The sequence below is a fragment of the Artemia franciscana genome, chromosome 4 (genome assembly GCF_032884065.1).
Source record: "Artemia franciscana chromosome 4, ASM3288406v1, whole genome shotgun sequence".
Classification (NCBI taxonomy): Eukaryota; Metazoa; Arthropoda; class Branchiopoda; order Anostraca; family Artemiidae; genus Artemia; species Artemia franciscana.
This window is the reverse complement of record NC_088866.1, coordinates 62,396,668-62,414,030: the sequence shown is the minus strand read 5'-3', so window position 1 is coordinate 62,414,030 and position 17,363 is coordinate 62,396,668. Positions and strand designations below refer to the sequence as shown.

At 35.7% G+C, this 17,363-nt stretch overlaps 1 protein-coding gene across 4 annotated transcripts in view; it reads right to left on the bottom strand.

Moving 5' to 3' along the window:
- Positions 1-17,363, bottom strand: part of LOC136026699 (sodium/calcium exchanger 2-like) — a 128,831-nt gene that overhangs the window by 105,371 nt on the left and 6,097 nt on the right. The window lies entirely within an intron of this gene.

The window sequence follows — 17,363 nt, the reverse complement described above, 5'->3', positions numbered from 1 at the left end:
TAAGGATAATGCTACTAGATAATTACAAGATAATGCACTGCGGATCAATAGAAACTGGAAATGGAATGTACGTACTGCTTACAAAAGGTGGCCAAAGCCTGGTCGGAGTCGTATACAGATCGTTTATCAATACATAGCGGAGAAGGAGTGCACGCAATATGGACCAAAAAAGGGCTGAAGACGGAGCGAACTCTCTTTTGAACTAAGGGGGTAAGCAATCGGATCGGAGCGTAAGCAATATTGATTAAAGTCTCCCAGAATGATCATGAGCCAAAGGAAGTACAGCGTTATAATAAGCAAGCTTTAAAACCCTAAAATAATGTTTTGGGTTAATGGGATTTGGAGAGCCCAGAGTCAAAAGAGTTGAAGTATGTCTATGATTTCGAGCTCGGAGGTGAGAGGTATGGAGGGAGAAGTAGCCTAAAGCCAGCACTTAGGACCCTTGTAATATAGGGACTGGAAACATTTGAGTGATCTTGAATTGCACAAATGTAGCATGTCCGTCTTTCTATTACAATTTATCTATATACTACTTTTAGGTATAATAAAAAAAAGGAGAAAAGTGGAGTATGAGATTACAACTATGTACAACTGACCAAAGGATCATCAGATTATTATGAAATTTACTCATTTTACGACTTTGCGGGGTGGAGGAGTTGGAAGGGGCAACAGTCCAAGCATCTAATTTCGAGCCCTTCAGTCCTAAGGATATAATATACTTTTATGACTCTAATTCAAAAGGTATGATATGTCTACCTTTCTAATAAATGGGAACAATGAACCCAGAGTTCTTCATGAACTGTATATATATATACCTTGCAGTCCTTTCCCAAAAAACTACACTTTCAGTGTTTATATATAGTATTTGTTATTTCAAAAGATATACACATTTGAACTTTATTTTCCAAAAAGACGAAGGGAATTCACGTGAGCCTTTCAGAAAATGTTGAGGGGAGTGCTCGACTAAATCAAAACACGTTATGTGTGTACGGATTGTCAAAGGGTGTAACTCATGAATGACTGTGTATATTGATTTGAAACTTCCAAGAAATGATAAGGGAGATGAAACAGTAAAAAAATAATGATCAATGTACTAATGTACTATGTACTAATGTATTATGCTACATTAGTAGCAGCACAATACCCCTCCTCAATACCTTACGCTTTACGCGACAGTTCGACTGTTTAATTAAATTGAGTTTTTTTAATTGCTAAAAAAAAAAATTGGGTGTGGGGTGTTCGGGGGGGGCGGCAGTTCCTTCACATGCAAATTGGTTTCTATTCGTTTTGGGTTTTGGTGTTACTCCTAACTTTATGTCAAGAGACTTGTTTTTTTCATTTAATGAATCAGAAGAATCGACTCTATAATGATTCCAATGATTTGAGTTTCATTATGCTCTGATTCAGCGAATTGGAGAACTCCACTACCGACTTACTGCAAAATAAAAATGACATAGACTTGAGCTTGTGTGTGAAAAGGGAAAGTATAAAATACATAATCCGCCCATTGTAAAAAAAAAAATTACTAAGGAATATTTAGAAATAGACTTCCTTGCACCGCGCGGGATTGAACCAGAGAACTCTCAAACACGAATCCACTACGCTGTTACAAGATGAATATTTCGTCATTCTGGGACATTATAATGTAAACTTTTGTAAATATAGTGCGAATATGTATGATTTTGCTCTTGTATTTAGAGAAGTCATCAGACCTGGTTTATTTTGCTTATCAACCTTTGTACCACATTAAGCGAGTAAAAAGAAGTGGGCCTATCCATAAATTAACTTTAGTGGTGAGGGGCTAGAAAGCTAAGATGAAAAACGTTGTTATGGAGGGAATCCTCTTGCCTTTCTTTGTTTATATTTATAAAATCACACCATCAGATATATCTTAACTAAAATCACACTTATATTCAGTGTATCAGAGAACTACTGTAGAAGTTTCAAGCTCCTATATACAAAAATGTTAAATTTTGTATTTTTGCCAGAAGACAGATCACGGATGCGTGTTAACTTTTTTTTCGGGGGTTATCGTATCAACCCAGGGGTCCTAGATGTCGCGAGAGGCCCCATTCTAGCGGAAATTAAAAGTTATAGTGCCCTTTTTAAGTGACCAAAAAAATTGGAGGGCACCGGATCAAAATTTTACGTGTCTTCGCTAGAAACATGAGTATGGTTACTACCCGTTTCTCAAACGGTAAAACTATAAGGCCTACTACGCATTTGGCGCTTTACTAAAAGGTATTACATTACAAATACTTTCTTTTGTTCTTACTACGACATTGGCAATAAATAAAAACTGCAGTGAAAACAGACCAGGATTTACCAATAGGCCTACTAGGCCCTGCGGCTTTCACAATTCCCGAAGTATTGGGAATTTCCCCAAAAAATCTTGCAAAAAACGGAGCGGTAAAAATGCTTGGGCCGCCTGGTGGCAAAACTTTAAATCCAGCCTGGGTGAAACAAATCTTGAGCTTGCGAGCTTTCAGTAATTAATATCGTTTTTATTACACCCATTACTAATATACCCAATATTCAATTACTCAATACACAATATACCTAAAATTATTATTAATAATATTAATGATAATAATATAATAATTAATATTAAACCCAATATTCAGTTTAACTTATTAATTCCTACCAAAATTGTTAATTTATTTTAGAATGAAAAAGAAGAATTAAACTAGAGAGTAACGAAAAACATGAAACTTTGACAATCAAAACGAACAGAAATAAATAAAAAAAAAATTCCCGAATAGAAGTTTTCTAAAGAAAAGTAAAGACCATATTAAACTTAAGATCACAAGAAATAGATACTTGCAATAACTCAAACTCAAAACAACCAGAAATTACAATTAAAGAATAAATGGAACCCAAAACGAACAAAAATTAAATAAACAATTATAGGGAAAAAACATACAAAAGGTATTAATATTAATTAATAAATAAATCTCAAAACGAGTAAATCTTAAGTTGAATATGCAAATCGAGCTGAAAAAAAAATATGTTGCTATTGAGGCAAAAATGAAACCCAAAACGGAAACATATTAAATAAATAATAATAGCATACAAACTAACAATAATTACTAATATACATGATTGAATAAATCTTAAAACGAGTGAAACTTCAACTGAATAGGCAAATCCAGCTAGAAATGAACAAAAATCGCTTCAAAGAAGAGTATGAGTTTTGCCTCCTTCTTTCACTGTAAAAGTCTAAAACCTACTGCTTCATTGGCGCTTTACTAAAAGCGAATTATAGTACAAATTAGTCCCTTTTGTACTTATTACAACATTGAAAATAAACCTAAAAGTTACAGTAAAAATTAAGTTTTGAACTGATGATCTTTCAGCAGTTAATATCATTATATATAAATATTTAGTTTGATTTTATTAGTTCTTTCCAAAACTGTTCAAGACGAAAATAACTTCACTACAAACAAAAGTTTGGATACTAACCCCTTACCAAACTTTAAAAGTCTAGATCATACTACGTCATTGGTGCTTCACTGAAAACGAATTATATTACAAATATTTTGTTTTCCTGCTATTGCAGCATTGAAAATGACAATAAAATTGCAGTGAAATAAAATCTTGAACTGATGATCTTTCAACAATTAATCAAACATTCAGTTTGATTTTATTTGTACTTTTCAAAACTGCTCAACACACATGTAGTTTTCAATAAAGGCCAATGTTGCAATAGGTTTTAGACTTTTACAGTGAAAGAAAGAGACAAAACCCAAGCTATTTTTTGTAAAGATTTTTTTTCATTTCTAGCTGGATTTGCATATTCAATTGAAGTTTCACTCGTTTAAAGATTTATTCAATCATTTATATTAGTAGGCTAACTATTGTTTGTTTGTTTACTATGATTGCTTATTGAATTTCTGTTCATTTTAGGTTTCATACATTCTTTAATAGTAATTTATATTTGTTTTCAATTTGAGTTATTGTAGGTTTCTATTTCTTCTGATATTAAGTTTAATATGGCCTTTACTTTTCTTTAGTAAACTTCTTTTTAGGCAGTTTTTTTTTTCAAAGTTAATGCATTAAAAGGAGGGCACTGTGGTCTAAGAAACTATTAACCTTTATTGGAGGACTGCCAATCCCAGCACAGTTGAAAAAAAAAACAACAAGAAAGGCAAGAGAATTCCCTCCGTGACAACTTTTTTCATCTTAGCTTCCTAGCCCCTCCCCACTAGATTTAATTTATGGATAGGTCAACTTCTTTTTACTTGCTTAATGCGTTAGAAAGGTGATATGCAAAATAAACCAGGACTGGTAACTTCACTAAATACAAGACCAAAATCATACATATTTACACTATATTTACAAAATTTACATTATAATGTCCCAGAATGACGAGACATGGTCACCTTGTACCAGCGTAGTGGATCAAGCCAAGTCGCGATATTCGAAAGTTCTCTGGTTCAATCCCGCGCGGTGCAAGGAAATCTATAAGAAGCAAGTTTATAGGCTAATTTTTTTTTTATAATGGGCGTATTGTGTATCTTATGATTTCCCTTTTCACACACAAGCTCTAGTCCTTGTCGTCTTTGTTTTGCAGTAAGTCGGTAATGGAGTTCTCCAATTCGCTGAATCAGAGCATAATGAAACTCATTTCATTGCAATCATTATAGAGTAGATTCTTTTGATTCATCAAATAAAAAAAAACAAGTCCCTTAACCTAAAGTAAGGAGGAACACAAAAACCTAAAACGAACAGAAACCACTCCGCATCTGAAGGGACTGCCCCTCAGAACACCCCACTCCCACACCCAGTTTTTTTAGCAATTAAAAAACCTCTCATTTTACCCTTGTATTTAAGAGTCGCTCTGAAAAAATAATGGGACAAACAGTCAAACTGTAGCGTAAAACGTAAGGTATCGAGGAGGGGTAATATACTGCTGCTAATATAGCATAATACATTAGTACATTAGTACAAATTACATTAGTATATAGTACATTAGTACATTAGGACATTGATCATTCCTTTTTTCTTTTTTTTACAGTTTCATCTCCCTTATCATTTCTTGGAAGTTTCAAATCAGCATACACAGTCATTCACGAGTTACACTCTTTGACAATCCGTATACACATAACGTGTTTTGACTTAGTCAAACACTCCCCTCAACATTCTCTGAAAGGCTGACGAGAATTCCCTTCGTCTTTTTGGAAAATAAAGTTCAAACGTGTATATCTTTCTAAATAAAAATACTATATATAAACAATGAACACACTGCCTTAACTAACAGCCCTTAACCTGAGGACTATGGAGAGGTTGACATATGGGGCGGTGAAATTACTAAAAATACTTTAGCATAAGGAGCAAGGTATTGTGGAGGAGACAAAACCCCTTGTATACGTAATATTTTATAATCGTTTTAAGTTTTAATACTGCCCATTTCTTCCAGTTGAAAAAATAATTTTTTATTTATATTCTCATTGTTTAATTTTTTAATAATTCTATAAAATCCAGCCCCCCCTACATGGAAATTCTCTTCCCTCATGATAAATTCGTCAGTAGAAAGATCCTCTTGCGTAATCAAGTCCCCCCAACCCACCCCACCCCAACGCGAAAAAGTCCCCCTGAAAACGTCTGTTCACTTCATATTAACCATTACTATATGTAAACAATGGTCCAAGTCTGTAACTTGCAGACTCCCCCGTGGACTGTGGGGGATTAAGTCGTCCCCTAAGACATATTTGTTAGGTTTTCGACTAAGTTGAACAGAATGGCTATCTCAAAATTTTGATCCGGTGAATTTAGGGGGAAAATGTGCGTGGGAAAAAGGTGCCCTCCAATTTTTGGTCACTTTAAAAGGGCACTATAACTTTTAATTTTGCTTAGAATGAGCCCTCTCGCGACATTCTAGGGCCACTGGGTCTATATGACTACCCCTGAAAAAAAAAATAATAACGAATCCGTGATCTGTCTTCTGGCAAAAAATACAAAATTCCACATTTTTATAGATAATAGCTTGAAACTTCTAGATTGGGGTTCTCTGATACACTGAATCTGATGTTGTGATTTCAGTTAAGAATCTATGACTTTTACGTGGGGTTTACCCCTATTTTCTAAAATAAGTCAAATTCTCTCAGGCTAGTAACTTTTGATGGGTAAGACTAAATCTGATGAAAATTATATATTTGAAATTAGCATTACAATACGATTCTTTTTATGTAACGATTGGTATTAAAATTCAGTTTTTATGGCACTTGGTATATATCAAATGACATATAGCGATCGTGAATTCTGTCGGTCTGTCGGGCCCGGTTTTGCTACTTTAGGCACTTCCAGATAAGCTAGGACGATGAAATTTGGCAGGCGTATCAGGGACAGGACCAGATTAAATTAGAAATAGTCGTTTTCCTTATTTGACCATTTGGGGGGGGGGGGAGCGGGGGCCTGTTAGTTCGGAAAAAATAGAAAAAATGAAGTATTTTTAACTTACGATCGGGTCATGGGATCATAATGAAATTTGATATTTGGAAGGATATCGTGTTTCAAAGCTATTATCTTCAATCCCGACAAGATCCGGTGACGTTGGGGGGAGTTGGAGGGATGAACCTAAAATCTTGCCAAACTCTTACAGTGGAGGGACTCGGATGAAACTTGGTGGAAAAAAGCAGAAGTCCTAGATACGTGATTGACATAACCGAAACGGATCTGCTCTGTTTGGGGAGTTGAAGGGGGGAGGGTTAGTTCTGAAAAATTAGAAAAAATGAGGCATTTTTAACTTGCGAAGGAGTGAACGGATCTTAATAAAATATCATATTTAGAAGGACCTCGTAGCTCAGATCTCTTACTTTAAATGCCAACCGGATCCAGAGTCATTAAAGGGGGAGATGGGGGGGAGCCGGAAATCTTGGAGAACACTTAAAGCAGAGAGATCAGGATGAAACTTGGTAAAAAGAATAAAAACAAGTCCAAGATATGTGACTGACATAACCGGAACGGATCCACTCTGTATTCGGTAACATATGGGGGAGTTGTGGGGGGGGGACCCAAAATCTTGGAAAACGCTTTGAGTGGAGGGATCGGAATGAAACTCGGTGGGAAAAATAAGCAGAAGTCCTAGATACGTGATTGACATAACCGGAACGTATCCGCTCTATTTGGGGGAGTTGAGGGGGAGGGTTAATTCTGAAAATTTAGAAGAAATGAGGTATTTTTAACTTACTAAGGAGTGATCGTGTCTTAATGAAATTTATGTTTAGAATGACCTTGTAACTCAGATCTCTCATTTTAAATCCCGACCAGATCTAGCGTCATTGGGGAGGGGGCGGAAATCTTGGAAAACACTTAAAGGGGAGAGATTAGGATGAAACTTGGTGGAAGGAATAAAAACATGTCCAAGACAGGTGACTGACATAACCGGACTGGATCCGCCCTCTTTGGTGGAGTTGGTGGCGGGGAGTAATTCGTAATAATTAGAAAAAATGAGGTATTTGTAACTTATGAACGGGGGTGATCAGATCTTAATGAAATTGATATTTAGAAGGATCTTGTACTTTTGAGCTCTTATTTTAAATCCCGACCAGATCCGATGACATCGAGGGGAGTTGGAGGGGGAAACCGGAATTCTTGGAAAACGTGAAAATTGAGGTATCTTTAACTTACAAATGGGTGATCGGATCTTAATGAAACTTGATATATAGAAGGATATTATGTCTCAGATGCTCCATTTTCAATTCGAATCAGATCCGGGGACATGGGGGTGGCAGGGGGAAACAGAAATTTCGGAAAACACTTAAGAGTGGAGAGATCGGGATGAAACTTGATGGGAAGAATAAGCAACAGTTATAGATACGTGATTGACATAATTGAAACGGATCTGTTCATTTTGGAGGAGCTGGTGGGTGTGTGTTGATTTGAAAAATTTAAAAACATTGAGGAATTTTTAACTTAAGAACAGGTGACCGGATCTTAATAAAATTTTATATTTAGAAGGAATTCATGTATCAGAGCTCTTATTTCAATCCCTACCTGATCTGTTGAAATTGAGGGGAAATTGAGGGGGAAACCGGAAATCTTGGAAAACGCTTAGAGTAGAGAAATCGGGATGAAACTTGGCGGGTAGAACAAGCAAATGTCGTAGATACGTGATTGACGTAACCGTACTGGATCCACTCTCTTTGGGGGAGTTAGGGGGTGGGGTTCAGTGCTTTGGTGAGTTTGATGCTCTTGGATGTGCTAGGACGATGAAAATTGGTAGGCGTTTCCGGGAACTGAACAAATTGACTTGATAAAGTCGTTTTCCCCGATTAGACCATCTGGGGGGCTGAAGGGAGTGGAAAAAGTAGAGAATAGTAGGTATTTATAACATACGTGATTGACATAATTAATGTTGCTTCTTACTTTCAATTGAGTGTTTTTATTTAATGCACCATATAACTCTGTAAACAGTATTGAAACATATCTCAGAACTTTGAATCAATAGTAATTTGGTCCTCTTTGGAGAAGAATCACAGCTTGGTGCCACAAAATGGGAGAGCACACCACTTTCCCGTGACACAATCTTTTACATCACTTAATACGGCACTAAAACTTTCAATTTTCGTTCGAATAAGCCCTCTAGCGATCTTTCAGCACCATCGAACCCAGGGATGATCGATACGATCACCCCTGGGAAAAAAGAACAAACAAATTAACAAGCATCCGTGATCCAGAAAAAAAAAATACAAAATCCCTTATTTTTGTAGATGGCAACCTCTTTAGTAGAGGTTGCATTTTTATGGGTGTTTCCTTTCTCAAAAATAAGACACATGTTCTCAGGTTTGTAGCTTTTGATGGACATCACTAAGCTTAATGACTTTGTATTTAGAATTAAATAAAAAAAACAAGTTTTTTCAACTGAAAGTAAGTAGTGACATCAAAACTTAAAACGCACAGAAATTACTTCGTATATGAAAGAGGCTGCTTCCTCATCAACGCCCCGCTCTTTACGCTAAAGTTTGACTCTTTCTCTCAATTCTTCTTTCTAAAACAGTAAAAAACTTTAGCGTAAAGAGCGGGGCGTTGATGAGGAAGCAGCCTCTTTCATATACGAAGTAATTTCTGTGCGTTTTAAGTTTTGATGTCACTCCTTACTTTCAGTTGAAAAAACTTGTTTTTTTTATTTAATTTCTGAACGTTTTTGAATCAATGCATGTTTTGATTTTGGCTCTCCGCAGAGGAATAATCAAAACGAAATTTGCATATTTTTTTGGCTCAATGGCTTTCTCATAATTTTGATCGAATGATTTTGAGAAAAAAAGAGCGGGGGACGAAGCCTAGTTGCCCCCCCCCCCCCGATTTTTTGGTTAATTAAAAAGGCAACTAGAACTTTTAATTTTTTACGAATCTTTTTATTGGTAAAAGATTTACGTAACTTATAAATTAGCTTACGTAAAGAACTTTTGTATTCTCATGTTTTTATTACATATATGAGGGGATTCGCCCCATCGTCAGTACCTCGCTCTTTACACTAAAGCTTAAATTTTATCCCAATTCATTAAGAATGACCCCCTGAATCACAAAAGCCGTAGAATAAGTAGTTGAAATTACCGAAAATATTTTAGCGTAAAAAGCGAGGTATTAGAAGGAGGTGAGCCCCTCATATGGGTAATAATTTCTGTTTGTTTTAAGTTTTATTGCTGTTCCTTACTTCCAGCTGAAAAAGCTTTTTCACTTTTATTTTTTAATTGTTTTTTTAAAATAATGCTAGTAAATCCTGCTCTCCCTTCATGGAAATTTTCTTCTCCCATTACAAATTCTCGAAGGAAAGTTCCCCCAGCATATCCCCCTCTTCTCAACCCCTCCCCCAAACCAAAAAAATCCTCCTGAAAACGCCTGTATACTTCCCAATAACAATTACTATATGTAAGCACAGGTCAAAGTTTGTAACTTGTTGCCCCTCCCACGGGGACTGTGGGGGAGTAAGTCGTCCCCAAAGACATAGTTATAAGGTTTTTCGACTACGTTGAATAAAATGGCTATTTCAGAATTTTGATCCGTTGACTTTGGGAAAATAATTAGCGTGGGAGGGGGCCTAAATGCCCTCCAATTTTTTTGGTCACTTAAAAAGGGCACTAGAACTTTTCATTTCCGTTAGAATGAGCCCTCTTGCAACATTCTAGGACAATTGGGTCGATACGATCACCCCTGGGGAAAAAAAAAAAAAAAAGCAAAAAAACAAAAAAACAAATAAACACGCATCCGTGATCTGCCTTCTGGCAAAAAATGCAAAATTCCACATTTTTGGAGATAGGAGCTCGAAACTTCTACAGTAGGGTTCTCTGATACGCTGAATCTGATGGTGTGATTTTCGTTAAGATTCTATGACTTTTAGGGGGCGTTTCCCCCTATTTTCTAAAATAACGCAAATTTTCTCAGGCTCGTAACTTTTGATGGGTGAGACTAAACTTGATGAAACTTATATATTTAAAACCAGCATTAAAATGCAATTCTTTTGATGTAGCTATTAGTATCAAAATTCCATTTTTTAGAGTTTTGGTTACTATTGAGCCGGGTCGCTCCTTACTACAGTTCGTTACCACGAACTGTTTGATTAGTATTCTAAAAACCCCATTTTCATGTGTTAGTCATTATCAGAATTTCATTTTTTTTAGAGTCTCAGTTGCTATTGACCCAAGTAGCTCCTTGCTTACTGGTCGTTACCACGATGCTTACTGGTCTACTACTTGCTTACTGGTCGTTATACAATATTGCAGTTTCCTACATCGAAAACTGCTGTGCAGGATTCAGTGAATGTTTTCGTCAGGGAGGGTTTCAAAAAGGACTTCTGAAGCTTCAAAAAGCGCATTTCTAGACGAGATTTCCAAATTTTTCTTGACATATTCTTCAAATTGAACATAACCAAATAAGAAAATGACAAGGTAAGCAAATTAGTTAAGTTCCAATGGATTTTTCTTTGTTCTTGAGTGCTTCTTATCTGAGAGGTATTTAGTCCTAAAATATACAACTATAACAACCTAGTTCTTATCAAGAGTCTTGCGTCCATCAAATCGAGGAAAAAACTCCATTATACAATTTAGATTTTTCCTTTTCTAAATGTAGCTTAGGCGTTGTCCGATACTCCGGATGGTTCAGTGTCAGTTTAAATATTCTAATCAGTGTTGCCTTCGTCGCCGTATGGAAATAAGATTATTAAAATTTTAACCTAGTAAACAGAAAAAATAAATTATTCAGAAAATATCAAGAATTTGTTTCACAATACTAGACAATAACCAATTTATTGCTGTCTGTACTCGGAGAGAATTAGCTTTGGCTAAGTGGAAAACTAGATTGTAGCTATATTTTAATAAAATATTGAGTTGGTATTTTGGTTAGGTTAGGTTACATTTTGCATACATCGCCCAAAACTTAATCCCCAGCCTCCCCCCCTAAAGTGCAAATATAGCCCAAATTATATATATCCCAAGCGTCTCAGTTGTTTCAACCCCGTATGTATAAGTTGAATGAACTTGGGTGTTTTCTAAATAATGGACAAGTACTATTGGTTTATATAAGAATTCTCAATTTCTTCCAAAAGCCATTTTTTCCTCTTCTTGCCAAAACGGAGCTGGAGGGGCAGATTCGCTCTGTCATCTTTTTTTATCTCTGTTAGTTGTTGATCAGTTTCACAGCGCATTATCTATCATCTTATCGTGTATCAAATATTCGTATTGTCATTCTTCTCTTAAGGAAAAAAGTAGCTAGTTTTATCGCGAATGTTTCGTCAGTTCATATTTCACCACTGACAATCCTTCATCAGCTTAGGAAGCAACTTAATTTGCTATCCCTTAGAAAGATCTCGTTTCTTCTTTAAATAAACAACTCAATTGGCTTAATGATAACACAATGGCCGATTAACATCGGCTCACAGAGCCATGGGTGAGATTAGGTCAAGGTATTTTTCTAACAACAGCTGTCGGACGACAGGCATAAAAGAAAAAAAAACTGTTTTGTATACATTTTACGAAGCTTAGATTTAAAAAAGAATTGGCATTTGTCTGTTAAATGAATCACATTCAATTACGCTGTGTAGCCTCATCAAACAGTTCGTGGTAACAAACTGTAGTAAGGAGCGACCCAGCTCAATAGTAAACGATGCCCTAAGAAACGGAAGTTTGATACTAAAAGATACATTAAAAGAATTGTGTTTTTATGCTGATTTTAAATATAAAAGCCTTATCATATTAAGTCTTACTCATCAAAAGTTACGAGCCTGAGAAAATTTGCTTTATTTTGGAAAATAGGGGGAAACATCCCTTAAGAGTTATAGAATCTTAACGAAAATCAAACCATCGCATTCAGCACATCAGAAAACCCTATTGTAAAAGTTTCAAGCTCCTATTTACCAAAATGTGGAACTTCGTATTTTTTGCCGGAAGACCGATCACGGGTGCGTTTTTTTTTTTTTTTTTTTTTTAGGGGTTACCGTATTGAGTTGACCAATGGTCCTAGAATGTCGAAAAAGGGCTCATTCTAATGGAAATGAAAAGTTTAAGTGCCCTTTTTAAATTACCAAAAAATTGGAGGGCACCTAGGCCCCCTTCTACACTCATTTTTCCCCAAAGTCAACGGATCAAAATTTCAAGATAGCCATTTTGTTCAGCATAGTCGAAAATCATGATAACTATGTCTTTGGGGATGACTTACTCCCCCACAGTCCCCGTGGGTGGGGCTGCAAATTACAAGCTTTGACCAGTGTTAACATAAAGTAATGATTATTGTGAAGTGTAGAGATGCTTTCAGGGTTTTTTATGTTGGGGGAGGGATTAAGGGGAGGGGTCCATGTGGAAGGAGTTTTCCATAGAAGAATTTGTCATGGTGGAAGAAAATTTCAATGAAGGGGGTGCAAGATTTCTTGCATTTAAAAAAAAAAAACAATGAAAAAATATATGTGAAAAAGTTTTTTCAACTGAAAGTAAGGAGCAGCATTAAAACTTAAAATGAAAAGAAATTATTACGCATATGAGGGGTTCACCTCACCCCAATACCTTGCTCTTTACGCCAAGGTAATTTTATTAATTTCAACTATTTACTCTTCGGCCTTTGTAACTCAGGGGCATTCTTAAGAAATTGGGACAAAATTTAAGCTAGAGTAAAGAGTGAGGTAGTGACAAGGGGTTGAACCCTCTCACACACGTAATAGAAACAAACGAATATAGAAGTTCGTTACGTAAGTTAATTCGTAATTTACGTATATTTTTACTAATAAAAACGTTCGTAAAAAATTAAAAGTTCTAGTTGCCTTTTAAATAACCAAAAAATTGGAGGATAACTAGGCCTACTCCGTCGCTCTTTTTTTCTTAAAATTGTCCGATCAAAACTATGAGAAAGCAATTTAGCAAAAAAAAATACAAATTTCGATGTAATTTGTCATGTGCAGAGAGCCAAAATCAAAACATGTATTAATTAAAAAACAAGTTTTTTTAACTTCAAATAAGGAGCGACATTAAAACTCGAAACGAACAGAAATTACTCCGTAGGCTATATGAAAGGGGTTGTCCCCTCTGAAACGCCTCTCTCTTTACGCTAAAGTTAGAATCTGTCTAGCTTTTAAAACAATAAAAAAAACTTTAGCGTAACGAGCGATACATATATCTTCTCTTTTCTTTTTTTTTCTCTTTTGCACAGAAAAGTTCGTGTTTCTTTTCTTTATTTTCATGACATTAAACGTCTAGAATTTAATAAGCATCAAAATCGAAAATTTTAGAAAATTGGTGGGATACGAAAATGTTTCTTATGTTGTCCAAATGATAATATTAATTTACATCAATATACAAAGCTATTTTATTTCTATATAGTTAAGCTTTGAAGCAAGGGCATTTTTACTTAAGCATAATGTAGAGAATTTGCAAGAATCTTCACTTCAAAATAGAAAAAGTCAAAGAAAGAATTATATTTCTAGAAAACCAATAGAAGTTCCAATTCTTATCAGGTCATGACTCGTCTGCATGCGTTGTCAAAAAACTCTACCTCAAGAAAGTTACCTTTGGGATATCAAGAAGTGTGAAACAAAGAAAACAAATAAATGAAAAATAAAATCAGATAGCCGAGAAAAACTAATTTAGTGTCAGCCAGTGGAACAAAAAGGAGGTGTCTTTTGGGTCTATGCTCTTTTAAAATATGTGTTAAAGTATCAAAACTATTATCTGGATTCACGGGCCTTCGGAGTGCGTACCCAAGTACAGATTGAAACACAAAAGAGGAAGAATGCAATTTCTTTTGCAGGCTCATAAGAAATTAAACTAACAAATAAGATTTACATGTTTTTAACACAATTGAAAAACCTAAAACAATATATCAATAACGCCAAAGTATTTTTGGTACTTTCCAAAGAGCAATTTATTCTAATTAAACATCTTGTGATTCAGGGGTCATTTTTACAGAATTGGAACAAAATTCTAACTTTAGCGTAAACAGCGAGACATTGACAAGGGGGCGAACCCCTCATATATGTAATAATTTCTGCTCGTTTTAAGTTTTAATCTTGCTCCTTACTTTCAGTTGAAAAACCTGTTTTTATGTTTAATTTCTGATCTTTTTTTGAATAATGCTGAGAAAATCGGCACTCCCTTCATGGAAAATTTTCTCCCCCTCCCCATGAAAAATTCATCCATGGAGATTCCTCCCATGTGACCCCCTAACCCTGAACCACCCCGCCCCGCCAGAAAAAAAATCCCCCCTGAGAACGTCTGTAAACCTCCTAATGACCAATACTATAAGTTTATAGCTTGCAACCATTCCCCCGGGGACTGTTGGGGATTACGTCATCCTCAGAGTCATAGTTGTTAGATTTTTTGACTATGCTGAACAAAATGGCTATCTCCAAATGTTTGTCTGGTGACTTTGGGAAAAAATGAGTGTGGGAGGGGGCTTAGTTGACATCCAATTTTTGGTCACTTAAAAAGGGCACTAGTTTTTTTTTAATTTCCGCTCGAATGAGCCCTCTCCCGACATTCTAGGACCACTGAGTCGATACGAGCAACCCTGGAAAGAAAAACAAATAAACGCGCATCCGCGATGTTTCTTCTGGCAAAAAAATAAATCCCACATTTTTGCAGATACAAGCTTGAAACTTATACAGTAGGGTCCTCTAATACACTGAATCTCGTGATGTGATTTTCATTAAGATTCTATGACTTTTAGGGGGTGTTTCCGCCTTTTTCCGGAAATAAGGCAAATTTTCTCATGTGTGTCACTTTTGATGGGTAAAACTAAACCTGATGAAACTTAATATTTATAATCAGCATAAAAATCTGATTCGTTTGATGAATCTATTGGTATGAAAAGTCCGTTTTTTTAGTCTTGGTTACTGAGCCGGGTCGCTCCTTACTTACGGTTCGTCACCACGAACTGTTTGATTGAAATCAAGAAGATTTATGCTTCGTGACAACTTTAGAAACTCTTTCTAAGCGACCGAAGCTACTTCGTATACAAGTAGGCTAAGTTCGCGTCATCTTGAAGACGTTTATAGCATTGCGCAAGTGTGTCAAATAAAAATTTCAGGCGACAACCTGGAAAATAGTAAATTGGAATTCGAGATCACTTTTCCAGAATTATTTCCAAGAAATCTAGAAGAAGTTAAGGGATGTTTTCCTCCAGTCCTCAAAGAAATAAATTCAAGGTTCAGCAGGATACTACATAAAATTGTTCTGAAAAGTTTACTTTTCCAGGTAGGGCAGTTTCTTTTTGGCATCATTTGCAAGATAATGCTTTTAATTCCTTTCTGGGAAACTACTGGAAATTTCTAAATTTCTTTGTGCCTTTTCTTCTTCATTTCAAGATTCCAATACCCAAGAAAATATCGAGCTTGTCTATCTTACCGTTTCGGAGCTAAAAACACTGATCACGAGAAAAAAAAGCTGTAAGAGCAGCGGTGTCGCTTCGCAACACGATTATAAAAAAAACATTTTTGATGTGCCCTAACCATCTAAACATCTCTCATCATAGCCGTAGAAAGCAGGATAGAGCCACATTTTCAGGATCCAAATTACATATCTAATTCAGAAAAATTGTTTCTCTGAACTACCATATATTTGTGAAATATTGAGGGAAGAGAAACTAATATTTTGACAGCATTTTAATAGCTGCGATTATTACGCTCTGCTTATTTTTTAATGGTCCGCTAAGTAACTCGGCTGTAACAACGCTAATGCTTCAATTATTCTTTCATAAACACTAAAGCTTCACGGGTTCATGATATCATCCAGGATACGATACCTGTTTAATCGAAGCGCGCAAGACTGATTTAAAGGTATTGGAAGAAGAGCAAATCGGGAAAGGCATCAAAACATGTCGAATATTAAAATATTGGCCTTTGGTATATCAGTATACAGTGTGACTACAAGCTCTTAACCAGTAGCTTAATGCTGTGAACATCATGGGAGGGGGGTTGGGGCAAAGTTGAAGTCAATTTCTCAAATTATGTGAAAATGACAGTGAAAAATGAAAAATAAGCCATATATTACCATAAAGCAAGACCGTATCCAGGGGGTTTGAACCCCACCCCGAAATGTTTGTCTGACTCGTAAAAGCGTAACCAAAAATAGAAATAAAAAAAATTTATGTGTTTTAGTTATTTTGAGCACCCCCCCCCCAAAAAAAAATCTGGATACGGCCCTGCCATAAATGCAAATTTACAATAAAGAAAACTTGCATGTTTCTCTGGATGCTTGAATAATGCACGCTTATCTTAATTTTGTCAGATTTTTTGTAGAAACTGAATTTCAGCTAGGGAGGGACAGACTGGGGTTTGAAGGCCAAACTGAGGTCTGTAGGAGGCAGTTGCTCCCCCCTCCCCCACAGTAAAATACGCCCCTGTTCTTAACTCAAAACGTCAATATAGGCATCGAAATAGCAGCACTTCCCCATACTCATTGGGTTCCGTCTTACATCATCCCGCCCCGGCCGTACCTGATGTTTTCACAATTTTATAAATGAGAACAAGATTTTTAGAAAATTAATTTCAAAAAAAAAATTGTTGAACTAAGGCCACTAAAATTTAAAAATAGACCATTTAGTAAAACTTTTTTTTTGTTTAGAGCTTTTTCAGGTAGATAAAAACTTGTAATTAGAAACTGCTTGTATTTGCTGAATTCTAAGTCAAAATTAATCAAGTCCAACTTGAAACGAACAGAAATCAAAAGATAATATATAGAACATGACTAAACAGGGCTATAAGAAAAAATTCTTAAAACCAATCCTGGAAATGTGCATTTTGGATTTCTTGAGATCTTTGTCTTCATCAGGTCAATATGATACTCAAATGAAAGATTTTATCAATCAAGATGTAAAGGAATCGGATACAATAGTCTTCAGCTATACTTAACGAACCTCTTGTTACATGTATTTCATTTAAGTTA